Here is a 27998-nt window from a genome sequence, read left to right on the forward strand (position 1 = left end):
GCAGAAATACTGCAGGGGAAAGTTGTCCTGGCAGGGCAGCACACACCCTGGGGCAGGAACACGCTTGATGTGTTCTAGAAACACCAAGACATTTATGTAGCTGGAGCAAACTTTGTGAAGTGAATGAAGTAGGCAATGATGTTTAACAGGTGGTCAGAAAGCAGATCATACAGGCTTCATGGGGTATGTGCAATGGTCTGGGTATTAGAGACAGCTACTGGAAGTTGGTTTAAAAAAAAAACAAAACCTGACAGTATCTGGTTAAGATTAAGCCCGGGCACACCTGTGTGTTCCTCCAGGTGGTTAAAGGACCGAAATACTTCAAATACGGTTAGTAAATAGCTGCTTCCCTGGTAATAGTGTCACCTGCCATACTGGCTTCTCTTCCAGGACACCCAACCCCTGCCCCCCCATGAACTGATAACTAAATAAGTAACCTGGCCCAGCAACAGCTATTGAGTTGGCAAAGTTTTAGTCAGCTCAGGAACCTAGAATCATTGCAGTTCAGCCGTCTACAGGATGAACCAAGGTTTCACTTTATTACAGTCATAGAACCTGCTTAGGACAGTGTGACTTGGGCTTCTATCCCACCAAGGGTCAGCTGGGGCCCAGTAGTGCCATGTGGGCTCTCACTCAAGTCCAGTAGGAATAAGAGGCAGACTAGAAAAATAAACTGAACGTCCCTGAGGTCTGAGGTGAAGCTAGAGCAAAGGGGAAACCCAGAGTACTTCCATATAAACAATCAGTACTTCCTGAATGATCTGAAAGGCTACTGGCCCACTGCCAGCCTTTATAACTTTTATATAATATATTAACCACATCAAAATTTGTTTCTCTGTTCAAAGTTATACCATTTTCCAGTACCAAGATTTTTTTTTTTTCCTCAGATATATCGTGGCAAAAGAGAAACAGAAAATAACAACCTCTCTAGCACCAAATGCAACCTTAACACTCTCATAGCTGCACTCAGTAGAGTCAATGTTTGTATAACAATGAGTAGTTCCTGGAATCCTAGTACCAAAGCAGAACTACAACAGCTGAATTGCAACAATTTTCACTTCATATATGAAATTTATTTTACATAGGACAGTATGGGGAATTTAGTCTGGAAAATTAGTACATATGCCAAAGTCTTAAAAACATATTTCTCCAAAGTTGGAAGAAATTTCTAAGGCTGCTTGCCATTTCCATCCATTTCACAAAGTTCCTCGTCTTTGAAAATACACTCTGTTGCTCTCAAATTTAGGATCCCAATATCTGATTAAATCATGTTAGTTCTACTTAGTTCTCATTCATTTGATTTCTTTGAACATCAAAAGCTCCAGTTTAATTACCTGAGAGACTACTAAATATTTGCTAACATAATCTTGTAATAAGAGCCTAAACTAAAGAGACAGCAACCATTAAGAACATCAGGGAGAAACTGCAGCACTACTTGGAAATAATCAATCTTTGAGCACCAGATATATATTCCATTACTTTTACTTCCTGACCGTAAGCACCTTTGCTCAATCAAAGACATGATATTAAAAGTCATCTCATGCAAGCAGGAGGACCTGCGTTAGCAGAACACTTGCTGAAAGACTTTCGGACTTCCCTTTTCTTAAAAAAAATAAAATGAAATAAAACTATTGTGAAATGCTGAAACTTTCTTGCAAGTAGGTCTAGTATACAAGATTTAGTACCTTAATTTAATCTTAGAAATTGTTTCCACAATGCTTTCATATTCAAATATCAAAATATTTTTAAAAAAATACTTACACTGCAGCAACCTGAAGTCGGATCAGACAGCATGAAACTACCAGCAGCTGCCTGCTTCCTCACAGACTAAACTTGGTTCCCTTCCTGGCTGGTTCTGGGTCAGGTTCACTGATACACATTTACCACGGCCTTGGAAGCTACCGCCCAACAAGGTGGGAGGGTTTGTTCATTAAACTTCTGCTTGATAACCACCTATCAGCGACTTCTCAGAGGTTTACCTGGACATGCTTAAAGACGCAAATTTATGGAAGATTACAGAGAAAGCCTGAGGAGTCTCCTAATCTCTGATGGCTGGGTTTTGGTTTCAGAGGGAATTTCCCTGTGTTCCTAGAAAAACCAAACCAACCAACCAACACAATAATCCTCTGGGATTCAAAAATCTTGCTTCATAAAAGTTCTCCCGTCTCCTCAGAGTGCATACATTGTATAATCACGGCAGAAAGAGGCCAGGAAGTTGCTTTTCCATTATAGTTCCCCATTACCTCCATCCGCCCCAGCTCTTTCACTAGCTGGAAACAACGCAGGGTTCTTATTAAACGTAGTGCTTTCTGACATTGAAACCACTTGCTGACCTAATGTAAAGTGAGAACTTAAGATCCTCCCCCCGACCCCCACCAAATTAAGATCTTCACAAGATAAAATATTATGCTGCGTCATCCTTTTCCACATCCCTAAGCTTCTTTCCCTCTGAGCTACTATATTTCCATAATTTGTAGCATTAGCCTTTGGAGCAAAAGCCATTTACTATGTATTTAACTACACTAATCACTTTATAAACATTATCTTATTCTCTCCTAAGCAATATATTTGGAATCATCTTCAATTCTTCTTAGTCTGATTATTGTATCTAATTTGGCCCCTTCACTATCTTGGTGATTTTCTGCAATAAGCACTGTGGTAGGCAGAATAATGACCTCCTCCACAGATGTTCATTCCCTAATCACTGGAATCTGTTACCTTAATAGCCAAGGGACTCTGTAGATGCCGTTAAGGTTAAGAACTTTGAGAGAGGGAGATTATCTGGATATGTCCAATTTTTCCCAGCTTTGGTAAGAGAGGGGCAATGTGAGGGCTTGACTTGCTCTTGCTGGCTTTGAAGATGGAGAAAGGGGGCTGATAGAAGCTGGAAAAGGCCAGAGGAAACATTCTCTAGAGCCTCTGGAAAGGGACACGGCCCTGAAAAAACTTTGGTTTTAGCCTCATGAGACCCACGCTGGATTTTTGACTTACAGAACTGTTAGATAATAAATTTGTGTTGTTTTAAGCCACTAAGCTTGTGACCACTTTTTATGGCAGCAATAGAAATATAGGTACTTTAATTTCAAAATGTCTTTTTGAAAACATAAACCCAAAACTGATAGAATATGCCAAATGAAGTCTGATGAAGAAAAAAAAACTTAAAATTTTGTTTTTAAAAATCTGACAAACTTGGTAGCTTGCTTTTTTTTTCTTTATAACTTTTTCTTTTGTATTGAGTTATAGCCAATTAACAATGTTGTGATAGCTTTAGGTGAACAGTGAAGGGACTCAGCCATACATATACATGTATCCACTCTTCCTCAAACTCCCCTTCCAACCAGGCTGCCATATAACACTGAGCAGAGTTCCATGTGCTATACGGTAAGTCTTTGTTGGTTATCCATTTTAAATATAGCAGTGTGTTCATGTCCATCCCAAACTCCATAAGTATCCGTTCACCCCTCTTAGCCCATCCTTCTAATATTAAGGTAATTTTGAATCATGCCTCTGTACTCTGTCATCAGAAATATCTTTTTAACCCTAACTGCACTGACTTCATCTCCATGTATTTACCAAGTTATCAATAAATAAACACTGAGTAATCAAGATCAAGAACAGAATTCTGAAACAGAGAACAGAGTCCTGTTATCAGAGATCTTCAATTTGACCTCGGTCCATAAATCAATACTCTTTGTACACAAGTCGGATCAGCTACAAAAACACTTACTGTCATGTAGCCTATAGTGTTTTTAACTTCTCAAGTATATCAGAAGGATGAAATCAATGCCTTAATAATAAAGGTGTGTCTGCAGCGTGCCAGTCCACTAGAACGTGTCTGGAAATGGAGACGTGGTTAGTTCTATGTCAGCAGTTGTTCCATTTTGTTTTTCAGCGCTGTCTCAGTGATTATCATTTTCTAAGAGTTTACAAACTATCAATTAATTATTCTTTCCAGAAGTCTACTTGAAATTAAAAGGAAGTTTTCCCAATTGTAGGAAGTGAAAACAATCTCTGTCTCAAAAGCAGAGACATAGTGGAGGGAGGAGATGGGGGCCACTATGAAAGAAGGCTGGGGTGAGTACTGTGTGCCCTTGTAAGAGTATAAAACCCAGAGCAGTAGTGATTGTTGGAAAGTAGTGCAAAACTAGGGCTGAGACATATGATGTAAAGTCTTGAAAAGGGAACTAGGATTTAAACTTAATATATTAGAAAATAGGTAAAATTGAAATATTTTAAAGAAGGAAAATAAAATTATGAGTACATTAATAACCAAATTGAAAAATGGGCAAAGTTATATGAACAGTTCACAAAAGACGAAATATAAATGGCTCTTAAATATATAAAAAGACTCTCTATCTCATTCATTATAAGAGAAATACAGTTCAAAATACAAAGACATCATTTTAACCTATCAAATTGGCAAAGTTCAAAGTCACATAAGGCACAGTGTTGGTGAAGTTATGGGTAAATAATGGAGGATAAATTGGTAAAACCACTGAAAAGCAAATTGGCAATCAAATTATGAATACATATCCCCTCTGACCCAGTAATAACTAAAAAATACATATATAAAATGATAACATGTCCATAAATATTCACTGCAGCATTGTTTGCAAAAGTTAAAGATGTCAATGAGAAGGGAACTGGTAAATTATAGCGCAGATACCCAGTGTAATAAGAAAACAAGGCATATTTATGTTGCTGATAAAGAATGATCAAGCTGTATTAAGTTTAAAAAGGTAAAGTACAGAGCACTATATGTAGAATGCAACTATCTGCGTGTGTATGTTTGACAGAGAGAGAGAGACAGAATACACTGAAAATCTCTCTGGAAGAACATCCAAGCATCCAGAAACAGTGGGTTCTCTCTAGGGAAGGGACTGGTAGCTATGGTTCAAAGGTGAGAAGGAGACTTATGCATCCTTTTGTCCTTTCTGAATTTTTTCCCAAGCTGATGTTACCTACTTAAAAATATAGATATGCTAAGTGGCAATATGGCATCCTGGAAAAGAAAAAGTAGAGTGGTAAAAAATCTGGCAAAAAACAAATAAAGTCTGGATTTTAGTTAATAGTCACGTACCACTGTTAACTTCTTAATTTTGACAAATGAGCCATGGTTACATAAGATGTTACCATCTGAGAAACTAGGTGAAGGTACTATTTTTGCAAACTTTTCTGTAAATCTAAAACTACTCCCTAAATAAAAAGTTTATTCACACAAGAAACATTTAACAAGTTAATAGGGCAGCTATGGTGGAAATGGCTTGGAGAGAGGACAGATTAGAATCAAAGAGGCCAAATGAGAAACGGTGGGAGTAATCCTGGCATGAGGTGATGAAGGCCTGCCTGAGGGTAAGTCATGAAAACACAATGAAAAGAACTAACATAGATATAACATATTTCAGAAGAAAAAAATAAAATATTTGCAGTAGTGGAGAGAGATAAGAATAATGAAACTAGGGACAAAAGATGAAAATTCGAAAAGGAAGCTGGTTTGAAGGGGAATGAGATACATTTATTTAATTCATTCAGCAAATATTTGTTGGTACTTAGTATGCCAGGCACTGTGCAAGGCACTGGGGATGTGAGAGTGACCCTAAATCTTTTAGTTCGATCGTCCAAAAGGCCTCTGAATATTAGAGAATGAGAGTTCAGGGGAGAGGACAGACTGGGATAGCTGAGAAAGATGATACAGAGGAAGGAAGGAGAGGCCAAAGGTGAGCTGCAGAACAGAACCACAGTTAGGGGGAAGAGCATCGTAGCAAAGAAGACAGGGAAGGAATGGGCAGAGGCTTTTGAGAACAAGCATGGTGAGGTAATTTCTGGGAAACCAAGATAAAAGATCAAAGAGGTATTCCATCAAATGTACTGTACAAGAAGTGAGGATATACAAAAGAACACATCACGATGGGTTAAAGAGAGAGAACTGATGGCAAAGGAGGTCACTCAGGAGATCCTTTCACTTTCGGTGAAGCCTAAATGGAGCCTGGATCACAAAAATCGAAGTTTTCTTAGAAGAGAGCAATTCTGAGTCAAAGGCCTTCAAGAAATGGGATTCCATTTATTATCATGCTTCTCAAACTGGGTATATGAAGCTATGGCATAGATTGTTTTGTAGAATCAGCTTCATTAGGAGGAAAATTTACAAACAAGAGAGAAGAATGCAAAATTTGCATATGTTTCTAAAATTCAAACAGGTCCTAAAATTTCAAGTATGGGGGTCACCTTCTTACTTTCAGGGCTACAAATTCATTCTCCACTTCCATAAAGGGGTACTTGGGCAGAAATTTGAGAAGCACCAATATAATGGTCAGCTATCCTGAAATGCAGTCTTGCTACTAAAACTCAAGATAACTATAATTTTAAAAATAACTCAGTGAACTATGGCCCCACATGGCAAATTACAATAAACATTTCACAAAGAAGAAAAATAATGAACAAAATATTGGATTTATCATATTTACCATTATTTGATATTTCCATATCTTATTTATCTTTTATGTCTATAGGTGAGCTTGGCTACATACTGAGAAGGAAGTCACACTGTCAACTATACTTAGATGCTTTATCAATGTTATTTGAGAATGATGAATATATACTAAGTACCAACCAATACCATATATATATGTGCGTGTAAATATATACAGACATATATACAATTTATATATATACATAGGGTAAATATGTATGTATGTGTGGTATGCGTGCATATACACATGCATAAATGTGTATGTATAAGCATACACATACAGACATATACTGTAAACACAGATGTTAACGCAAGAATTGGTGACTATGCTTCAAATTCTAATTTATAACAAAACAGCTGAAATCTTGGCGGATGTGTAGTGCATGGTCTATTGGTAAAATGCAAGTGTAGTTTTCATATGTAATTTCCTGCTAAGTAAATTAACATACTGCTTTGGCATTGAAGTGAAGTGAAGTTGCTAAGTCGTGTCCGACTCTTTGCGACCCCATGGACTGTAGCCTACCAGGCTCCTCCATCCATGGGATTTTCCAGGCAAGAGTAATGGAATAGGTTGCCATTTCCTTCTCCAGAGGATCTTCCAGACCCAGGGATCAAACCCAGGTCTCCTGCATTGCAGGCAAATGCTTCAAGGATATATTTGAAAGCTTTGCTCTGGTATTTTCCATCTAATTTTAAACAGCCTTGGTCCACAAACCACAAGGCAATGCTTCCACCAAGTAAAGATTTCTTTTAAATCTTTTGTGTGAGAAAACCATTAGAGCAGTAACAGTGTAGGTGATATACAGATGCTTCTTGAAAATGGCATGGCAAACTATGTAGGATTAGTAATTAAAAAAAAAAATCAACTATCTAGTCTAATGTCATCTGAAGGAAGAAATTAATATCAACATCATTTACTACCCTACTGTAATTCTGATACTTAGGGATTTTTTACTATTCCAAAGAGAATCAATTTTAAGAATAGTTACACCAGCTTCTTTTCTAAACGTCTGAATCTCTAAACTATAGGGTTAGCCAAAAAGTTCGTTTGGGTTTTTGTAAGATGGTACTGAAAAACCTGAGCAAACTTTTTGGCCAACCCAATAAAAGTTACCAACATAGCAAATAGCTTTCACTACTTCACCATGTATACCTTGTCTGAAAGTACCTCTTGAGGCTAAGAAACAAAAAGGTAATGCAGCACTGAACCTGAAAGACAAAATTACAGCTTTCACACGTATTTCATTCAGCCTGGACTGTTAGCTTTCACAGTTAATTACAAATTACAGAGCCATGTTGTCACTTCTGAACATCATCTACTTCCTGTAACTCTCTGCTGTCACTTCTTAAAGAAATGCTGACAGTCTCATGTTTTTGAGGAAGCAAATCTGAATTGATATCCTAGGGAATAATACATTATTTTGTTTTCCTCAGTCAGTTCAGTTCAGTCGCTCAGTCGTGTCCGACTCTTTGCGACCCCATGAATCGCAGCACGCCAGGCCTCCCTGTCCATCACCAACTCCCGGAGTTCACTCAGACTCACGTCCATCGAGTCGGTGATGCCATCCAACCATCTCATCCTCTGTTGTCCCCTTCTCTCGCCCCCAATCCCTCCCAGCATCAGAGTCTTTTCCAGCGAGTCAACTCTTCACATGAGGTGGCCAAAGTACTGGAGTTTCAGCTTTAGCATCATTCCCTCCAAAGAAATCCCAGGATTGATCTCCTTCAAAATGGACTGGTTGGATCTCCTTGTAGTCCAAGGGACTCTCAAGAGTCTTCTCCAACACCACAATTCAAAAGCATCAATTCTTCGGCGCTCAGCCTTCTTCACAGTCCAACTCTCACATCCATACATGACCACAGGAAAAACCATAGCCTTGACTAGATGGACCTTAGTCGGCAAAGTAATGTCTCTGCTTTGGAATATACTATCTAGGTTGGTCATAACTTTTCTTCCAAGGAGTAAGCGTCTTTTAATTTCATGGCTGCAATCACGATCTGCAGTGATTTTGGAGCCCCCCAAAATAAAGTCTGACACTGTTTCCACTATTTCCCCATCCATTTCCCATGAAGTGATGAGACCGGATGCCGTGATCTTCGTTTTCTGAATGTTGAGCTTTAAGCCAACTATTTCACTCTCCTCTTTCACTTTCATCAAGAGGCTTTTTAGCTCCTCTTCACTTTCTGCCATAAGGGTAGTATCATCTGCCTATCTGAGGTTATTGATATTTCTCCCGGCAATCTTGATTCTAGCTTGTGTTTCTTCCAGTCTAGCGTTTCTCATGATGTACTCTGCATATAAATTAAATAAGCAGGGTGACAATATACAGCCTTGATGTACTCCTTTTCCTATTTGGAACCAGTCTGTTGTTCCATGTCCAGTTCTAACTGTTGCTTCCTGACCTGCATACAGATTTCTCAAGAGGCAGGTCAGGTGGTCTGGTATTCCCAGCTCTTTCAGAATTTTCCACAGTTTCTTGTGATCCACACAGTCAAAGGCTTTGGCATAGTCAATCAAGCAGAAATAGATGTTTTTCTGGAACTCTCTTGCTTTTTCCATGATCCAGCGGATTTTGGCAATTTGATCTCTGGTTCCTCTGCCTTTTCGAAAACCAGCTTGAATGTCAGGGAGTTCACAGCTCACGTATTGCTGAAGCCTGGCTTGGAGAATTTTGAGCATTACTTTACTAGCATGTGAGATGAGTACCATTGTGCGGTAGTTTGAGCATTCTTTGGCATTGCCTTTCTTTGGGATTGGAATGAAAACTGACCTTTTCCAGTCCTGCGGCTACTGCTGAGTTTTCCAAATTTGCTGGCATATTGAGTGCAGCACTTTCACAGCATCATCTTTCAGGATTTGAAACAGCTCAACTGGAATTCCGTCAGCTCCACTAGCTTTGTTCGTAGTGATGCTTTCTAAGGCCCACTTGACTTCACTTTCCAAGATGTCTGGCTCTAGGTGAGTGATCACATCATCTGTTTTCCTACTTCACCTTAATTATCATGAGAGTGGTAGAATTCTCAGTGATTCCCTTTCTGTCCTAAATATATATTAAAGGAACAAGAATTGATACAAGCACTTTGGATATCAGTTAAAGGGAATTACTAGTGTCACCAAGCAATTTGTTATGATCTAGAAAAGATGAAGAAGCATGTTCCTACAACCAGCAATTTAAGCCCCAGGTACACACCTCAACCCAGCATCCTAACTGCTGCTCCATGGCACCCTGGTGGGCAACAAATAGAGGGTGCCCAGGGGTGGATCTCACAGGAGGGCCCAGATATGGATCTCCTCAATCCTTCAGCCAAGAAGAAGTCCCCAGGCCAGAGACACAGCTTCATTCCTGTAATGGAAAGCTTTGTACAAATATTATCTATAATTTTCCATGTGTGCTATGGCATGAAAAGGGTTGGGAAACACTGAGAAGTTCTTACATGTATGTGGCAGATGTATATTCAGGAATATGTATACATATAGGAGCAATGTGCATAATAACTAAAAATGGGACTATCTCATATGTTCATCAATCAACTCCTCTGCTAATAAATTCTGGAATACTCATATGATGCAAAGTTATGCCCCAGTGAAAACTAATGAACAACAACTATACACATTGACACGGATAGATCTAAGACTGTAACACTGATCCCCAAAAGAGTTAAGTCCCAGAAAAACACATACAATATAAGTCTACTGTTTTAAAACTCAAGAACAAATAAAACTAATATATAAACAGTTTAAGGATACACAGATACATGATAAAACCATTGAAAAAAGGCAAGAAAATTATTAACACAAAATTCTCTGGAAGGACACTGTGCTTCTGTTGCAGGGGTACAGTTTCTGCCCCTGGTTGGGGAACTGAGATTCCACAAGTTGCAGATTGCGGCACCCCCCCCCAAAAAAATCAGAACATTGGTTACCTCTGAGGGAGGATGAAAAGCTTGGGATCACAGAGGAGTGCATAGGAGATATTAGAGAATAATGGTCATATTGCTTTTGTAAAACTGGGCGGTAGGGATACATATGTTTTGCATATAGTTATTCCATAAGCATTACAGATCTTTTATAAATATTTTATATCTACTCAGTGTTTAAGAAACATCTTCTATAAAAGCCCTACTTTGTCCCCCAGTAGATAGCAAATCACTTGTGATCTCTGCAACAGTATGAGGTGCATGGAACAGGAGGGACAGAAAGCATCAAACTAGACAGACCACCACAGGTCAGACACTGAACCTTTCCCTACAAACGCACACACTGTTTGCAACAGGAAAAATCTGTAAGCTATACCATAACAAGAAGTTAAGACTAAATTCAATATGCTATCATTATGCAAATGTTAACATTAAATAAAACACAGATTTAAAGAATCAGGACTGAATAAACTGCCAGCCTATGGATGAATAACTCTTCTTGCTATTTTCTGAACAGCCCACATTTCATTGTGTATTTAGGCCACACAAAAGACATTTAGGGACTGACAATACTTTAATTCATCATGTACATCCAGCCATGTTTACTTAGTCAAATGCCTGTTTCTCAGTGTCACTTAAGGGCAGGTTATTAAGCCTCAAGAACAAGAACTAGATCTGTTTCATCTGATGTAACTATCAAAGAAAACGCAATGAAAACAGTTTAAGAATTCCTGCCTCTACTCTCTCTTTTTGTGTTTTAAGAGCTGGACATTGGGAAACTATTTTCCTAAGCACTGGATATTTTGCCAATGCAGAAGAGCTATAATAGACCACAGAGATATAAACTTAACTTCCAAGTTAATTAAATTTATTATTTTTGATTTGGAATATAAAGGAAACCCAGTTTGAGCTCTCTTTTCAATATTTAAAAAAGAAAAGAGAGAGCTACTTAAAAGCAAATAGGTTAATGTTTACACGAAGGCTTTTCTTTTTCCTTTGCTATTTTTCCTTCTTCAAAATTTGAATAGGTGAGTGACCTTGCTGGAATTCCCCTGTCAGTTCTGGAGTATCTATCTGGAAATTGCAAACAGAAACTACTTTCACATGACACATTATAATGGCATGCCAAGTGGTGTCTGTCTCTGTACCTTGAACTCAGATTTTTATTGCTGATGAATCAATAAACTTTACACAAAATGAAATGCTTTTTCCCCTTGGACCATTTAAGAAAAGATTAAATTTAATTGTATTTGACAGTATGTATTTATAGGGTCAATTATACACAGAAAAACTTCACATAATCACCCAATTCAAAAATTCATCTTGTATAGCTCCAAGCTATCAAAGCCCACTTTTTAAGTATGTCAGTAGATAATGCTGAAGTGAGAATCTTAGTCCACACATTTAATTCCTGTTATATTAGCATAACTACCTGCATAATAATAAAGCACTTATTGTTTCTGCTTTACTTCAGATTTTCTAAAATACCTATTTTCACCGAGAGGAAGTTATTTCAGATTTACTGCGAAAAGGCTTATGGCAAAACCTGTCCTTTCAAGTGTGAGGCAGTCCTGAAACCAACCCTGAACCACAGAAAATCAATACAGAGTATAAGCAACAGTGGGAATTATGTGGAATGGAAACAAAGTATCTCCCCAATCTAGGCCACACCCCTAGTTTCACCCTTGGCACTTTTCTCCCTAATTTTCAGAAGGTGAAAGTATGATAAGTACACTCTGGAATTTGAGCCCAGTCATCTACCTTGCTCTCAAATGCTGTTTACAGCACAGAAAAAAAAAAAAAAAATCAAACATTTCATAATCTCAGTTTCGACAGAATATATTCGTATTTCAGAAGTAGAGATGAATTGGTACACAAGAGTGAATGGGGAAAGAGTATCAGGGCAAGTTCAGCAAAGGGAGGGCTGCTCCTTAATATTTTTCCTAGAATATCTCAGCACTATTTTATAATAGTGGCTGGAATGGCTTCAGTACTATCTAAAGAATATAAAATATTTTTTAAAGAAAAATTTTAAATCATTAGCATGACATCACAATAATTACAGCTCACTATGTTCCCAGTCCCTACGGCCTCCAGTTTAGGAAGGCACAGTAAATGGGATAATAATTTCATGTACAACTGCAACCTGATTTTTGAAATGAAGCTGGAATAAAAGTGTACAGGCTGGAGGCAGGGAGGAAGGAAAAATTAGATAATCAAATTGCTTTCTTCCAAGCACTTCTCTCTTCTGTCTCTACCTCACAATTCTCATCTAGTTAGTAAAAAGAAGAAAAAAAAAACACTTTTGACATTATTTGTATGTATCTACTCTTAAGATTCTTTTCCCATATAGGCCATTACAGCATAATGAATAGAGTTCCCAAACAGTAAACTCTCAAATGCAAAGTCAAGAGGTCTTTTGGCTTCTAAGGTACAATTTCATTTTCACGTGTAAAGGAAAAATATCTTGTGCCTTTTTTGTTCAGGGTTTTCTCTTAGTAGGGCTTCCCTGGTGGTTCAGATGGTAAAGAATCTGCCTGCAATGTGGGAGACCCAGGTTCAATCCCTGAGTCAGGAAGACCCCCTGAAGAAGGGAATGGCAACCCGCTCCAGTATTCTTCCTCTTTCCACGAACAGAGGAACATGGTGGGCTACAGTCCATGGGGTTGTAAAGAGTTAGACACAACTGAATGACTAACATTTTCCGTTACTGACTTCTTATATCCTATTGACTCTTACATTGATACCTTCTGCTCAGACCTCTCTCTTTCTCTTTTCTTCTCTATGGTTAGTTTTGCAACTTATTAACCAAAAATGTAAGAATAGCTAATATGTACTAAGCCAGACATTGTTCTGAAAACTTAATCTTCACAATAACCTTGCAAGATATTTTTAATTTAAAAATATGCTGTTATCCCCACTGTATAAAGTAGGACCTGGAAGCAATGGCGGTTAATAGTCCACTTGCAATACAGCAAAATAGCAAAATTTGTTTGTTAGAATAATTTGCTTTCGCTCTCTCTTTTTTTCTTTTCAATTTCTTTAGGAGGCATTTCCAAAAGGAGTGATACTTAGAGGAAAGAGACATGTGACTTTGCTGTTCTCATTGTGCATCTCCATATTCTTTTCCCAGGATTTTTCTAATGTGATGATTCTTAACTATGGTCTCTGGACCAGCAGCATCAGTACCACCTGAGCACTTGTTAGAAATGTAAATTCTCAGGCCCCACCCAGACCTACTGAATTAGACACTCTAGGTTAGGGCCTAGCAGTCTGTGTTTTTGTTAAAACACGTGCATGCATGCATGCGTACACACACACAATCTGTTTTTTGTTAAATTAGTCCTCCAGGATGATTCTAATGTTTAAGAATTGTTATTCTAATGTGTAACATATATATCAGCTATGAAAAAAGATCCCATTTGGCTACATATTTCGTATACCAGGGCTTCCCTAATAGCTCAGTTGGTAAAGAATCTGCCTGTAATGCAGGAGACCCCAGTTTGATTCCTGGGTCAGGAAGATCCACTGGGGTAGGGATAGGCTACCCACTCCAGTATTCTTGGGCTTCCCTTTGGCTCAGCTGGTAAAGAATCCACCTGCAATGCAGGAGACTTGGGTTCAACCCCTGGGTTGGGAAGATCCCCTGGAGAAGGAAAAGGCTACCCACTCCAGGATTCTGGCCTGGAGAATTCCATGGACTGTAAAGCCCATGGGGTCACAAAGAGTCAGACATGACTGAGTGACTTTCACTTTACACTTTCATATACCAAGGTATACCTACATATTTTTACTAATCCTATTATATCTCTTGGAAGGGTATGCTCATTTGCATTCATTCCACAAACATTCATTAGGCACCTACTATGTACTTAAGAATGAGTGCTTGAAGAATTGACAATCTAGTAAGACAGGCAGATATGTATCAATTACTGTGCCATGTGATTACACAGTGACAGAGATGCACAGGAAGCCGAGAAAGGGCAAACTGCAGTGGGTGAAAGCCTGTGTCTTCATCTCTTAGGAAGTGCTGCACTCCGCTGCCCCTTTCTGGGAAACACTATTTTGTGTGAGCATATCCTGCTGTCCTAACCCAGGGACCCATGTTTGAAACAGGGGTATTACCGTGGCAGCATTCCCTATCACACTGCGACCAACAGACTCAGTAAGATCATTTCTCGGTTAGAATCCAGAGGCCATGGGAGACAAGTAGAGAAAGCAGCCAGCCAGCCTCCAGAGCTGCCTAAGAGTCCAAAGAGCTTTCCAATTTTAATCCACAAGTTAACTTTAAAACTCACCTCTTTCCCACCACTCTCTCATCTTTCCATAATTCTGTCAGATAATTTCCAAAATAGACAAATTTTCAAACACTCCCAGTACCCTTGCAAATTCACATACTTCTCTCTAATACTTAAATCACTATTCTGAATATAGTGTTCATCATCCCCCCCAAAAGTACAGTGGGACCTTGAACAACACAGGTTTGAACTGTGTGGGTCCACTCACACGTGGATTTTTTTCAATAAATATACTGGAAAAATTATTGGAAATTTGTCACAATTTGAAAAACTCACAGATGAACCAGATAGCTTAGAAATATTGAAAAACTTAAGAAAAAGTTATATCATGAATGCATAAAAGTACACATGGATACTAGTCTATCCTAATATGGGCATAAGGTGAGTGATATTTAATATAAAAATAATGTGTTCATTTTCTGTTTTATAACTTTGCTTTCATAGAATTACATTACCATATACTATGCCTGTCTCTCTAAATGGAGAAATAGCTTATTATCATAGATAAGGTTTTCTTTTTAAAAAGTGTTTCTAATATTGCATTATGAATAATATAGTAATATCTATGCCATGAAAATTTTATAATGATTCATTCATTAGTGTATAGGCTGAACTAACATGAAGCAATCATACTGATACATTCGGGTTCCATAAAGCAGTCATACTGCTACTTCTTCATTATCAATGTACAAATTGTTATATCTGTATAAATATGAATTTCTTTTTCACATTATCTCATTATTTTTTCATTTTTTATGTCCAGTGTTAGTAACATGGATAACATCACCATGTTTTGTATCACATAACACAATACTGATGTAGGTACTGACAGACAGATGGCTCATCTTATAAACAGATGTAAACATATGGTATTGATAAATAAGGTACAGTACTGTACCTATTGGGCTTCCCTGGTGGCTCAGATGGAAAAGAATCCACCTGCAGTGCGGGAGACCCAGGTTTGAGACCTAGGTTGGGAAGATCCTCTTGAGGAGGGCATGGCAATCCACTCCAGTATTCTTGCCTGGAGAATCCCTACAGACAGAGGAGCCTGGTGGGCCACAGTCCATGGGGTCGCAGAGAGTCAGACATGACTGAGCCACTAGGTACACAGGACTGCACCTATTAGAGAAGGAAATGCAACCCACGTCAGTATTCTTGCCTGGGAAGTCCCAAGGACAGAAAGAGCCTGGTGGGCTACAGTTCATCGGGTTGCGAAGAGTCAGACATGATTGAGCCACTAAGCACACAGCACTGTACCTGTTAGAGAAGGAAATGCAACCCACTCTAGTCTCCTTGCCTGGGAAATCCCATGTACAGAAAGAGACTGGCGGGCTACAGTTCATGGGGTTGCATAGAGTTGCATATGACTTAGCGGCTAAACAACTGTACCTATATTTCCTCTTCCTTATGATTTCCTTAATAATGTTTTCTTTTCTCTAGCTTACTTTACTATAAGAATAACCCATGGCTGATTTGTATCGATGTATGGTGAAAGCCACTATAATATTGTAAAGTAATTAGCCTCCAATTAAAAAAAAAGAATACAACATATAATACACATAACATACAAAATACATATAAATTGACTGTTTATGTTATAGGTGAGGCTTCCTGTCAACAATAAGCTATTAGTAAATTTTGGGGGTGTCAAAAGTTATATGTGGATTTTTGTCTGTGTAGGGGTCAGTGTCCTTAGTCCTCGTGTTATTCAAGGGGTCAACTGTACTATTTTTCATCTTTATGAAAATTTGTAAGATCCTTCCAAAACTTATTTTATGCAACTTTTTTTTTAGATTGATCCATGTTGATAAAAGTAGCTCTACAATGCACTGATGAAATTTATTACAATGAATGAACTGAAATTCATTCATCATTTTCTTCTTAATAGAACTTCAGATTATTTTCTTTTAAAACAGTGATGCAATTAATATTTTAATAAATTATTTCAGCAAATACAAAGAACCACCATATTTTAAAAAAATGTGTCTGAATCTCTCCCTCCCCCTATCCTTTCTCTTAATTTCAACCAAAAAAGCACCGAAATTCTTTCAAAACAGCTGAATGAGAAGGAAAGGAGAGTCAGACAATAACTAAAGAGAATGTGAAGTCTTGAAGACCTTCCTGGGCTGGGAAGAAAATGAGCAAAGATGACTCAGGGAATGACAGCAGATGTATGGGATTGCAAGACTAACATTCTCAAAGAATGGAAGCAACAACGAGTACTACTAGGAACATTCTCCAGAAAAGTCATTCTAAAGTAGGAGGAAAGTCCTAAGGTACTACTCAGATCAAAACTCCACTCTTTTGAATTCTTTAGGGAAATAATTTTGAGACACAAAATTGGTTAACTCGAAACATCTCTGACTCAGCTCCTAGGAAGTCAAGTCCCACTGAGAACAGAAGAGAGCTCAGAGACGGGTTCCAGCACCAGAAAATCAGCAATACTATAGATCAACACCAGAGGGAGCAAAAGATTACAAACTCCTGAAAAAGAAACTAATTGGGAAGGTACATACTTGTTTGGTCAAAGTTCATTCGGGTTTTTCCGTAAGATCTTACAATACAATACAATTCATACAAGCTCAGAGAAGATGCCTTTTCACAGAAGCTTTAAGAGGCTCCCAGAATTTTCAGTAGAGCTGACTGGTGACGGTCTTCCCCTTATGAAGCCAGTCCCTAGAACTGGGAGAGGTAGCAGTTTTTTTTAAATGTGCGAATTCCAGCAGAAAACAAGGCATAGAAAGAAAGGAGGAAACATGGCTCAACCAAAGAAACAAAATAAATCTCCAGAAACAGACCCTAAAGAAATGGAGGCTCATGAATTACCTGACAAAGAATTAAAACAATCGTCTTAAAGATGCTCAATGTGCTACACAAGAACACAGACAACTAAAGAAAATCAGGGAAATGACGCATGAACAAAACAAGACTATCAGCAAAGACAAAGCATAAAAAAAAGAACCAAACAACTTCAGGAGCTGAACCAAACAACTTCCACATAAACATGTGGAAATTATACACATTATGAGCTGCCAACGCATCAAGGAAGAAAACACATGGGAAATTAGGAAATATCTTGAGACGAATGAAATGAGAACACAATATGCCAAAACTTATATGCTGCACAGTGTGCATAAAGGTCACACTACTGAACACTTGAATGGTTAAGATGTTGGGAAGGTGCCACAGACACACAGACACACACACATAAAGAAGGCAGTCATGTGAAGATGAAGGCAGAGATTACAGCCATGCGGTCACAGAGCAAGCAATACTGAGAACTGTCAGCAAATGCCACGAGTTAGGAGAAATGCAAGGAGATAAACTATACTCCAACATAAAACAAATATTAAAAATAATAAAAACTATCCAATATCAATTTTTAAAAAGAGAGAGGAAAGGCATGGAGTAGATTCTTTCCTACATTCTTCAGAGAGACAGACAGCACAGCCAACTCCTCGATTTTGGACTTCTTGCATCCAGAACTATGATAGAATTGCTGGTGTTTTAGCTCATTCTAGTTTGTGGCACTGTGTTTTGGCAGCCCTAGGAAATTAACACAAGGGATCTATAGAAAACAGCTTGAGTGAGTGCAGACTCCCTGGTGTCTGGGGCTCCCAGTTATTCTAGACTGTTATTCTAGCCCCATATTCAAACATCAAGAATTCGTTAAAATTTTAACTTTTTCTTTAGCAATCACCCTTTTATGCTGGTCACTGTTTCCTCTCATGCTCTGCCAAACGTAAAAACAGTTCTGTGCCCCATCTCTTCTCAGAAGGGCTTGTCTTTGGAATTTCGGTTTACCTGACTGCCTTGTGAACCCAGCTCTCTCATGGACTCAAGAAAAGTTAATGTCTTTATGGATTATCAGGTTTTTCTAATGTTAGGAGTGAGAGAAATGTTCTCTTTGCAACTTTCTACATCTTAAACAGAAGCAAAAGTTCTCCTCCCATAGTTTAATATGAACTTTAGATTTAAAAGATTTTTAATTTCCATATGCAATTGCAAATGGTTTTTTAAAATATCTAAAACCATGTCCAGAAAGCACTTTGGTTTATTTGCTCTGTTTATTAATACTTTTAATTTTGGCATAAATTATGTATACTAAGAAAATGTTATCACTTTAATATTCCATGCTTATTAAACAATCTCTAAACAACTTGATTTCACAAATCTTTATCTTGGTATTTGTTTCCATCTTTGTCTTCATTCTATATATGCATGTGCAGTACATATACTAGTGCTTTTTCTTCTGAATTGGATCCATGCTAATTTCTGATTCACAGGTTAGGTTTTTGTTTTTCAAAATAATCCTCTTAATGATGATGTGTCTAATTTTGGTTTTCAGTCTTGCACCTTATATTTTGACCTATCTGTACTAATACCACACGGTTTCAAGGGCAACTACATTATAGTACATAAAATTTTGGAAGTCAATCTTTTCTTCTTGAGCTTTCTTTGGTGACTTTTTATTTGTACGTGCACTCTTATTTTCTCCAAGTAAATTAGCTACCATTTTATATACATCTATTTTTACATGCTATGGCAGGTTTAGGAAGAAAATACTACTACTTATTGACTATATTTACGTTACCCATTCAAGAGTAACTTACTTAGTTCTAACCTATTGATGGCAAATAGAAGGGGAAACAATGAAAACAGTGACAGACTTTATTTTTTGGGGCTCCAAAATCACTGCAGATGGTGACTGCAGCCATGAAATTAAAAGACGCTTGCTCCTTGGAAGAAAAGCTATGACCAACCTAGACAGCATATTAAAAAGCAGAGACATTACTTTGCCGACAAAGGCCCATATAGTCAAAGCTATGGTTTTTCCAGTAGTCATGAATGGATGTGAGAGTTGGACCATAAAGAAGGCTGAGTGCCGAAGAATTGATGCTTCTGAACTGTGGTGTTGAAGAAGACTCTTGAGAATCCTTTGGATTGCAAAGATATCAAACCAGTCAATCCTAAAGGAAATCAATCCTGAATATTCATTGGAAGGACTGATGCTGAAGCTGAGGCTCCAATGCTTTGATCACCTGATGCGAAGAACTGACTCACTGGAAAAGGCCCTGACGCTGGGAAAGATTGAAGGCAGGAGGAGAAGGGGACGACAGAATGAGATGGCTGGACGGCATCACCGACTCAATGGACGTGAGTTTGAGCAAGGTCCGGAAGATGGTGAAGGACAAGGAAAACTGACATGCTGCAGTCCATGGGGTCTCAAAGAGTCGGACATGACTGAGCAACTGAACAATAACAAACCTATTGAAAGCACTATTTCTTAATTGCATACTGACAGAATACCTGAAAATATCCAGGGTTTGATAAGTAGTAGTCGAATGAGTATAAACGTATACTGACATTTTGAAAGTCTCAGCTTAATGGGATTTTTCCCATTATGTCAAAAATACTTTGATTTCAATAAACAAAAAACCTTTAATTATTTTATATTCAGCCACATTAAGACAATTAAGCAATACCATATTCAACCACTTGAGCAGTTTCATACATGATTCATTCATTCACTCAATGAATATTTATTCACTACTCACTATGAGTTAAACCCTGTTCTAGGCACTAGGGTTACAGCAGAAAATAAAAGACAAAGCAAATCACTCTGCTCACATGCAGCTTATATAACAGAGCTGAGAGAAAGTAGATGAGATAAAGAAGGAAAATACATGGAATATTATATAGTGAGAAGGACAAAAAGCAAGCAAGAAAAGGGATTAAGAAGTATGTGTGTGGTAGCTGGAAGGAAGAGTTGGGAGTGTAGCTAGTGTGACCTCCAAGTCAGATCCTGAAGGAGGTGAGGGAAAGTACCACACAGTTTCTAGATCATTCCAAGCACAGGGCATAGCACCAGCAAAATCCTTAAAACAGAGAGAAGGCTGAAACAGGTGACCTGGTGAAGAGTAGGAGCAGATCACATCAAAGGGTTTTTATTAGTCAGACAGGAAGCTACTGGAGTTTTGAGCAGAGCGACTTGATGTTACTTCTGTTTAACAAGATCACTTTGGCTGCTGTGTTGATAGAAAGGGGCAAGGGTAGAAGAAAGAAGGTTAAGTTAGGAGGTAGAAGTGACTGGACTCTGCCTGTATGTTTAGGACAGAGCCCACAGGACTTTCTCAAGGATCAGATGGTTGGCATGAGAGAAGGCGGGCATCAAGGATAACTCCAAGGCTGAGAAATAATAATGATAGAATTGTCTATTACCAAGATTAAAAAAATGAAAAAGAAGTTTGATGAGAGGGATGATCAGGTGTTCAGTTTTGAACATGCTAAATTTTAGATGAATGTTAGACACATACATGGACATGTTAAGCTTGTAGATGTTTATACATCTGGAGCTCAGAGGAGAGGTCTAAGCTGGAGATTAAAAATGTTTTGGTATTTAAGGTACTAAAACTTTGAGAGTGGATGCCTTCTTCAGTGATCAATGCAAAGAAATAGAGGAAAACAACAGATTGGGAAAGACTAGAGATCTCTTCAAGAAAATTAGAGATACCAAGGGAACATTTCATGCAAAGATGGGCTCGATAAAGAACAGAAATGGTATGGACCTAACAGAAGCAGAAGATATTAAGAAGAGGTGGCAAGAAGACACGGAAGAACTGTACGAAAAAGATCTTCACGACCCAGATAGTCATGATGATGTGATCACCAATCTAGAACCAGACATCCTGGAATGTGAAGTCAAGTGGGCCTTAGAAAGCATCACTACAAACAAAGCTAGTGGAGGTGATGGAATTCCAGTTGAGCTGTTTCAAATCCTGAAAGATGATGCTGTGAAAGTGCTGCACTCAATATGCCAGCAAATTTGGAAAACTCAGCAGTGGCCGCAGGACTGGAAAAGGTCAGTTTTCATTCCAATCCCAAAGAAAGGCAATGCCAAAGAATGCTCAAACTACCGCACAATTGCACTCATCTCCCATGCTAGTAAAGTAATGCTCAAAATTCTCCAAGCCAGGCTTCAGCAATATGTGAACCGTGAACTCCCTGACATTCAAGCTGGTTTTAGAAAAGGCAGAGGAATCAGAGATCAAATTGCCAACATCTGCTGGATCATGGAAAAAGCAAGAGAGTTCCAGAAAAACATCTATTTCTGCTTGATTGACTATGCCAAAGCCTTTGACTGTGTGGATCACAAGAAACTGTGGAAAATTCTGAAAGAGATGGGAATACAGACCACCTGACCTGCCTCTTGAGAAATCTGTATGCAGGTCAGGAAGCAACAGTTAGAACTGGACATGGAACAACAGACTGGTTCCAAATAGGAAAAGGAGTACATCAAGGCTGTATATTGTCACCCTGCTTATTTAACTCCTATGCAGAGTACATCATGAGAAATGCTGGACTGGAAGAAACACAAGCTGGAATCAAGATTGCCAGGAGAAATATCAATAACCTCAGATATGCAGATGACACCACCCTTATGGCAGAAAGTGAAGAGGAGCTAAAAAGCCTCTTGATGAAAGTGAAAGAGAGCGAAAAAGTTGGCTTAAAGCTCTTGAGAGTCCCTTGGACTGCAAGGAGATCTAACCAGTCCATTCTGAAGGAGATCAACCCTGGGATTTCTTTGGAAAGAATGATGCGAAAGCTGAAACTCCAGTACTTTGGCCACCTCATGAGAAGAGTTGACCCATTGGAAAAAACTCTGATGCTGGGAGGGATTGGCGGCAGGAGGAGAAGGGGACGACCGAGGATGAGATGGCTGGATGGCATCACGGACTCGATGGATGTGAGTCTGAGTGAACTCCGGGAGTTGGTGATGAACAGGGAGGCCTGGCGTGCTGCGATTCATGGGGTTGCAAAGAGTCAGACACGACTGAGCGACTGAACTGAACTGAAGAGAAATGGGTCTAGGTAGAAAAGAGATAAGGTCCTAGGATTGATCTCTAGGGCACTCCAGTGTTTAGAAGTCAAAAAACTGAAGAGAAACAGAGTGGACTACAAGGGACAGTCAGAGAAGGAGGAGGAAAGTCTGAAGGGTGTGATGAACTGCAAGACAAGTAAAGAGAGCGTGTGCAGGAAAAGACGAGTGATTATCTACGTGAATGCTGTACTATTATTTAATGACCATTCAATTTAGTACATGTGTGCAAATTTTGAAATAATCTTAATATTCTAACCTCTATATTCATTAAAGATACTGGATAAAAATGTCATTGACAATCTGGATTTATTAACTTCAGAGGATATATAATATTATGCTATAATAGAATATATTAACATACATGTGTATATGTATGAATATATATTTTAAATTTATTTTTCAATCTAGAACAGCATTTCTATGAATTTCAATTTTAGCATTTCAATCTAGAATAGCATTTCATTCTATGAATGAAACCTTGTTCCAAGGGTTATTAAAAAGAGTTCCAGCCACACATATGTGAAAGTTGCTCAGTGGTGCTGGACTCTTTGCTAGCCACATATAGGTTTGGAAAATGCTAATTTGCATTCTAAATTTCCAAAAAAGAATGTGACATGTTCCAAACTTAAGTCATTATAGAACTGTTTTGGTTTACAAAGTCTCTTTTAGCTGTATCAGCCTTTCTGAGTAACACAGTTCAGGAAATATTGAGTTAAAACCTGGGACAATTTTTTTTGTCCTCACTGTAGCAAAATTTGTGTCAGCAAAGTTGTTGGGGTATTTTCTTTCTGCCACTTCGACACTTTTACTGAAAACAAGATCTTTCTGCTCCTATACCACTTATGCCAGAAAATATGATGACCTTTGCTTTATTTTTACACTGATAGTTCTGTCTGTTCTCAAGTTTTTACTGTTACTCATCAAATGCCAAAATGAAGAGACATTTGATTTCCTTAAAGAATGAACAGAAAGTTCCATCAAATAAAATATGTAAAGCAAAATGAGTACATTTTAAATTAGCATAAAGTATACTTATGCACTGTTAGAATAATGTATACTTAAGAGATTAAATGTAACCCAATATGATCATTTAATTAGCAACATGTTATAAAATAAAGCTTTTGTTGAAATTACCTTTCCTTTATGCAAATTGTTCACTTTAATGTTTCTGTGGTGAAGACTCTTGAGAGTCCCTTGGACTGCATGGAGATCCAACCAGTCCATCCTAAAGGAAATCAGTCCTGAATATTCATTGGAAGGACTGATGCTGAAGCTGAAACTCCAATACTTTGGCCACCTGATGCAAAGAGCTGACTCATTGGAAAAGACCCTGATGCTGGGAAAGATTGAGGGCAGGAGGAGAAGGGGACGAAAGAGGATGAGATGGTTGGATGGCATCACTGACTCAATAGGCATGGGTTTGGGTGAACTCCGGGAGTTGGTGATGGACAGGGAGGCCTGGCGTGCTGCAGTTCATGGGGTCGCAAAGAGTCGGACACGACTGAGAGACTGAACTGAGCTGAATGTTTCTGTAGTCTTCTTTTGTCTCCCCATATTCTGACTTTGGAATATGTGGAACATAAATTCTTTTTTTAAAGCCATGTTTTCATTATTTCCCTGAAAGTCTAATGTTCATTTACTTCCCTTCTATCTGAAAAATGGGACAGGACAGAAGTTGCCTTCCAAAAGTACTGCTTATCTCCAGGTCAAAGATAGAAAGGAGAAAGGTAAAAAAATAAGAAAAAGTCAAATAAAAGCATATTTTGCCACTGGAACACCACTTAGCTAAATATTCTCCTCTTTTGTCTCAAAATGCCATCTCTGTTTAATTAAACACTGCAGAGTTTATTGTCTACCCCTCTTGCAGCCCTCCCTTTATCTCTGGCCTGCAGGCATTTCCAGAATTCTCAGTTTTGTTTTTATTTATTTTAAGTGACAAAAAAAAGACAACAAAGAATTTGGAAAGTATATATCTCATGAACAGAAAGATATATATTACTGCACAACATCCCATTTAATTTCACATGTACACAAAATAGCTCTGATTTTGGCTGCTCTATCAGTGAAAGGTTTCTTGAAGTCTAATTTGCCTATTTAACTCCCAATTCTCCATCCCAATTCAGTGGTTGATTGTATAAAAACTTTCCCCCCTAGTTTTATGGAGATATAATTTACATACAACCTTACATTAGTCTAAGGTATGCAATACAATAATTTGATATACGAGTATCTTGATATATGTGTATATCGCACAATGAAAAACCTATTTCTAAGCCTCCAATTATGTATCTTAAAAGGAAGTCCCAACCACTGGAATCTCATACTACTCTACAAGTGGGAGAAGTCAGAGTTACTGATGTCCTGATTGGTATCTTTGACAGCAAACTTTTTGAATCAACCTTGTAAATAACACAACAGAAGCAGAGGCTGATAGCTATGATGGTCAGCACTCAGAACAGCAGAGGCTTTATTATGGATAGACTGTGTACATTTTATACCAATAGGAAATTTCCTAATATAGAAAGCAAGTATTTTTATAAGAGTAATCTCACAAGTTCTTACAGTTAAACCAAATAGGTTTTCTGGGTTCCTATGTAAGACTCAAATGTCTGTGACCTGTACCACAGAACAGAGTTCATTCAAGTCCAGTGATAATTTCTGAGCAATTCTTTAACGAGTCAAATTTACAATCTGCCTTTAGTCACTATGGAGGACCTTCTTACATTAACTTTACCCCAGCTTAATGTTACTATTATTAATTCACTCACTTTGTTTTGTTCTTTTTATATGTCTTCATCCCACTGTACTATATGCCTTTTTAGAAGCTGCTTCAAATATTAAGAACAAAGCAAGCTATAAATAAATTTAATTAATTCATCCTTTTAAAAGTCATTAAAAAATACTAGGTCCCCATAATTCGGTTTATAGGACTCACTGTCCCAAACACATACCTCTGTGAACACCAGTTAAATTCATTCACTTAATAAATATCTTCTAAACACCTACTGTGCATCTGGCACTGTTCTGGTGCTGGGGAGAACACTAGTGAATAGGACATCAGGCAGAGACAAGTACCAGGGAGGAAAGTAAAGCAGAGAGGGGAATAGGGGTGCCTTGGGGGTGGTGGTGAGGTTACCATTTTAAATCAGTTGTTAGAGCCTTAATGAGAAGGTAACATATGACTTGAAGGATCTAAAGATGAGGGATTAAACCACATAGATATCTGCTATTGTTTAACCGCTAAATTGTGTCCAGCTCTTTTTGCAATCCTATGAACTATAGCCCACCAGGCTCCTCTGTCGATGGGATTTCCTAGGCAAGAATACTGGAGTGGGCTGTCATTTCCTTCTTCGTGGAATCTTCCTAACCCAGAGACTGAACCCACGTCTCTTGTGTCTCCTGCAGTGGCAGTCAAATTATTTACTACCTCACCAGGAAGCCCAGTTGAGAAACTAAGAATCATTAACTTTTAGGTTGAGGGTTCTTTTCTCTAAAACACGTAGGTTCTGACAGCATAATCTGACCTCACATATTTTTACCACTTCATCCTCATCTTCTTAGTGTTGACTCAGGTCTTTATAGGATACAACAAAAGACCTGATTCTAAGCTTCTCATGCTAAGTTTACACTTCTCTATCAGTGAAAACTTATGGCCCGGGATGCACATTCTCTTGGAAAGTACAGGTTCCTTGGCTGTAGTCTAAAGGAACATAAACAACATGAAAGACCCTAAAGGCCAAGGAAATTGAAGAGAAATCAGAGAAAAGGATATAAAAGGTAAGGTACTAATGGACTTTAGTAATTTAAGCTTTTATTTTTGTGAGAGGGTTCAAAGGAGAGCTTTAATGCAGGTGAGTCTTGAGGCTTTTGAAGAGGATCTAAGTCTTGATGAAGTAATTCAAACTCAAATCTTGAACACATAATGTTCAATGGTAGGCCCCAGGGTCTTCAAAAACTTGTACTTGATACTTTAAAACAAAACACAAAAAGATACTACTAGCAAGTCTAGTGAAAGTTCTTGAGGGTTTTGAAAAACTGCAATTCTTTGAACAGTAATTAATCAGATTGCTAGATACTATGCTGAAAGAGCAAAAGAAGAAAACAAAAAGGAATTAAGAAGAAAAGGAAAGAGATTTTAAAGAGATATAGTGTACTGAAAGAATAAATATGTTCATGGGTTTATCACTTTGATTAACATTCTTCACATCAAATTGCAACTTAAACTAAAGTTCTTACAGAACCACCATGAGCTATAGTCAGATACACTGATTTAAAGAGAATTTCCTGGGCTTTTGAAAGCATGGCCAGAATATTTGCTGGATGAGACAACATAAAATGAAATTGATTTTGTGGGGTAGAGAAAGAAGCTAAATTGGGAATATCATGGCTTGACAAGATTTAAACGGGTCGAAAAATTAACAGAGCCTTTGAATGTTAAAATTGAGATCACTTTGCAAGTTCAAAAGAAAAACACACAGTATATCTCACTGACTACTCTTGTGGTCATTCTAACTTGTTTCTTTAATCTGCTCCAGTAAACATCCTTTTTTTTTCCCAAGAAAGAATTAAGCTTTTAAAAATTAATAAGAGCAATTTATATCTACTGAGTCTATACTTTGTGCCAGGACTACTCTAAGCCTTTAAGTAGGGTAATTCATTCAATCCTCAAAACGATCTCATAAATTAGATATTACTATTATCCCCAATTTACACGTGAAGAAACTGAGGTCCAGAGAAGTTAAGAAATTTCAGGTAGCTTACGGAGCTAGTAAAGGGTTGAGTCAGAATTCAAACTCAGGCCATCCAGCCCCACAGCACCAACCTACACCCACTACTCTAACAAAACTGTTTTCATTACACAAAGCTTCCCAGAACTAGGGCTTTCTTTAAATCAACATTATGTCATGTCACAATCTTTCACTGCATATTGAGAATAGCAAGCTACTGCTGCTGCTAAGTCGCTTCGGTTGTGACCAACCCTGTACGACCCCATAGATGGCAGCCTACCAGGCTCCTCCGTCCATGGGATTTTCCAGGCAAGAGTACTGGAGTGGGTTGCCATTTCCTTTTCCGCAGAATAGCAAGGGTAGAGACTAGTTTACGTTTTCCAACAGTAGTAAGGTAGAATCAGTTTCAGACGTCACTGCTCAGAAGTGACATCCGATAGGGATGTCAAAGCACTTTAAAGCACGCAGCTTCCCTGGCGGCTTTGTGTGTGTGTGTGTGTCTGTGTATGTTAGTCACTCACTCGTGTCTGACTCTTTGTGACTCCATGGACTGTAGCCCACCAGACTCCTCTGTCCATGGAAATCTCCAGGCAAGAATACTGGAATGGATAGCCATTCCCTTCTCCAGGGGATCTTCCTGACCCAGGAACTGAACCAAGAATCTGCCTGCCAGTGTAGAAGACGTGGGTTTGATCCCTGGT

At 38.3% G+C, this 27998-nt stretch overlaps 1 protein-coding gene across 5 annotated transcripts in view; it reads right to left on the minus strand.

Moving 5' to 3' along the window:
* Window positions 1-27998, minus strand: part of MAP3K13 (mitogen-activated protein kinase kinase kinase 13) — a 158098-nt gene that overhangs the window by 122662 nt on the left and 7438 nt on the right. For 3 of the 5 annotated variants that reach the window (XM_027957536.3, XM_042233561.2, XM_060419582.1), the window contains exon 1: window positions 1762-1857. The exons of 1 other annotated variant lie outside the window; for it this stretch is intronic. The gene's annotated coding sequence lies outside the window, so the exon portion shown is untranslated. Of the gene's footprint in view, window positions 1-1761; window positions 1858-15583; window positions 15808-27998 lie in introns of those variants that run through there. One more of the 5 variants, XM_060419588.1, reaches the window with a different exon arrangement.

The sequence above is a fragment of the Ovis aries genome, chromosome 1 (genome assembly GCF_016772045.2).
Source record: "Ovis aries strain OAR_USU_Benz2616 breed Rambouillet chromosome 1, ARS-UI_Ramb_v3.0, whole genome shotgun sequence".
Taxonomy (NCBI): domain Eukaryota; kingdom Metazoa; phylum Chordata; class Mammalia; order Artiodactyla; family Bovidae; genus Ovis; species Ovis aries.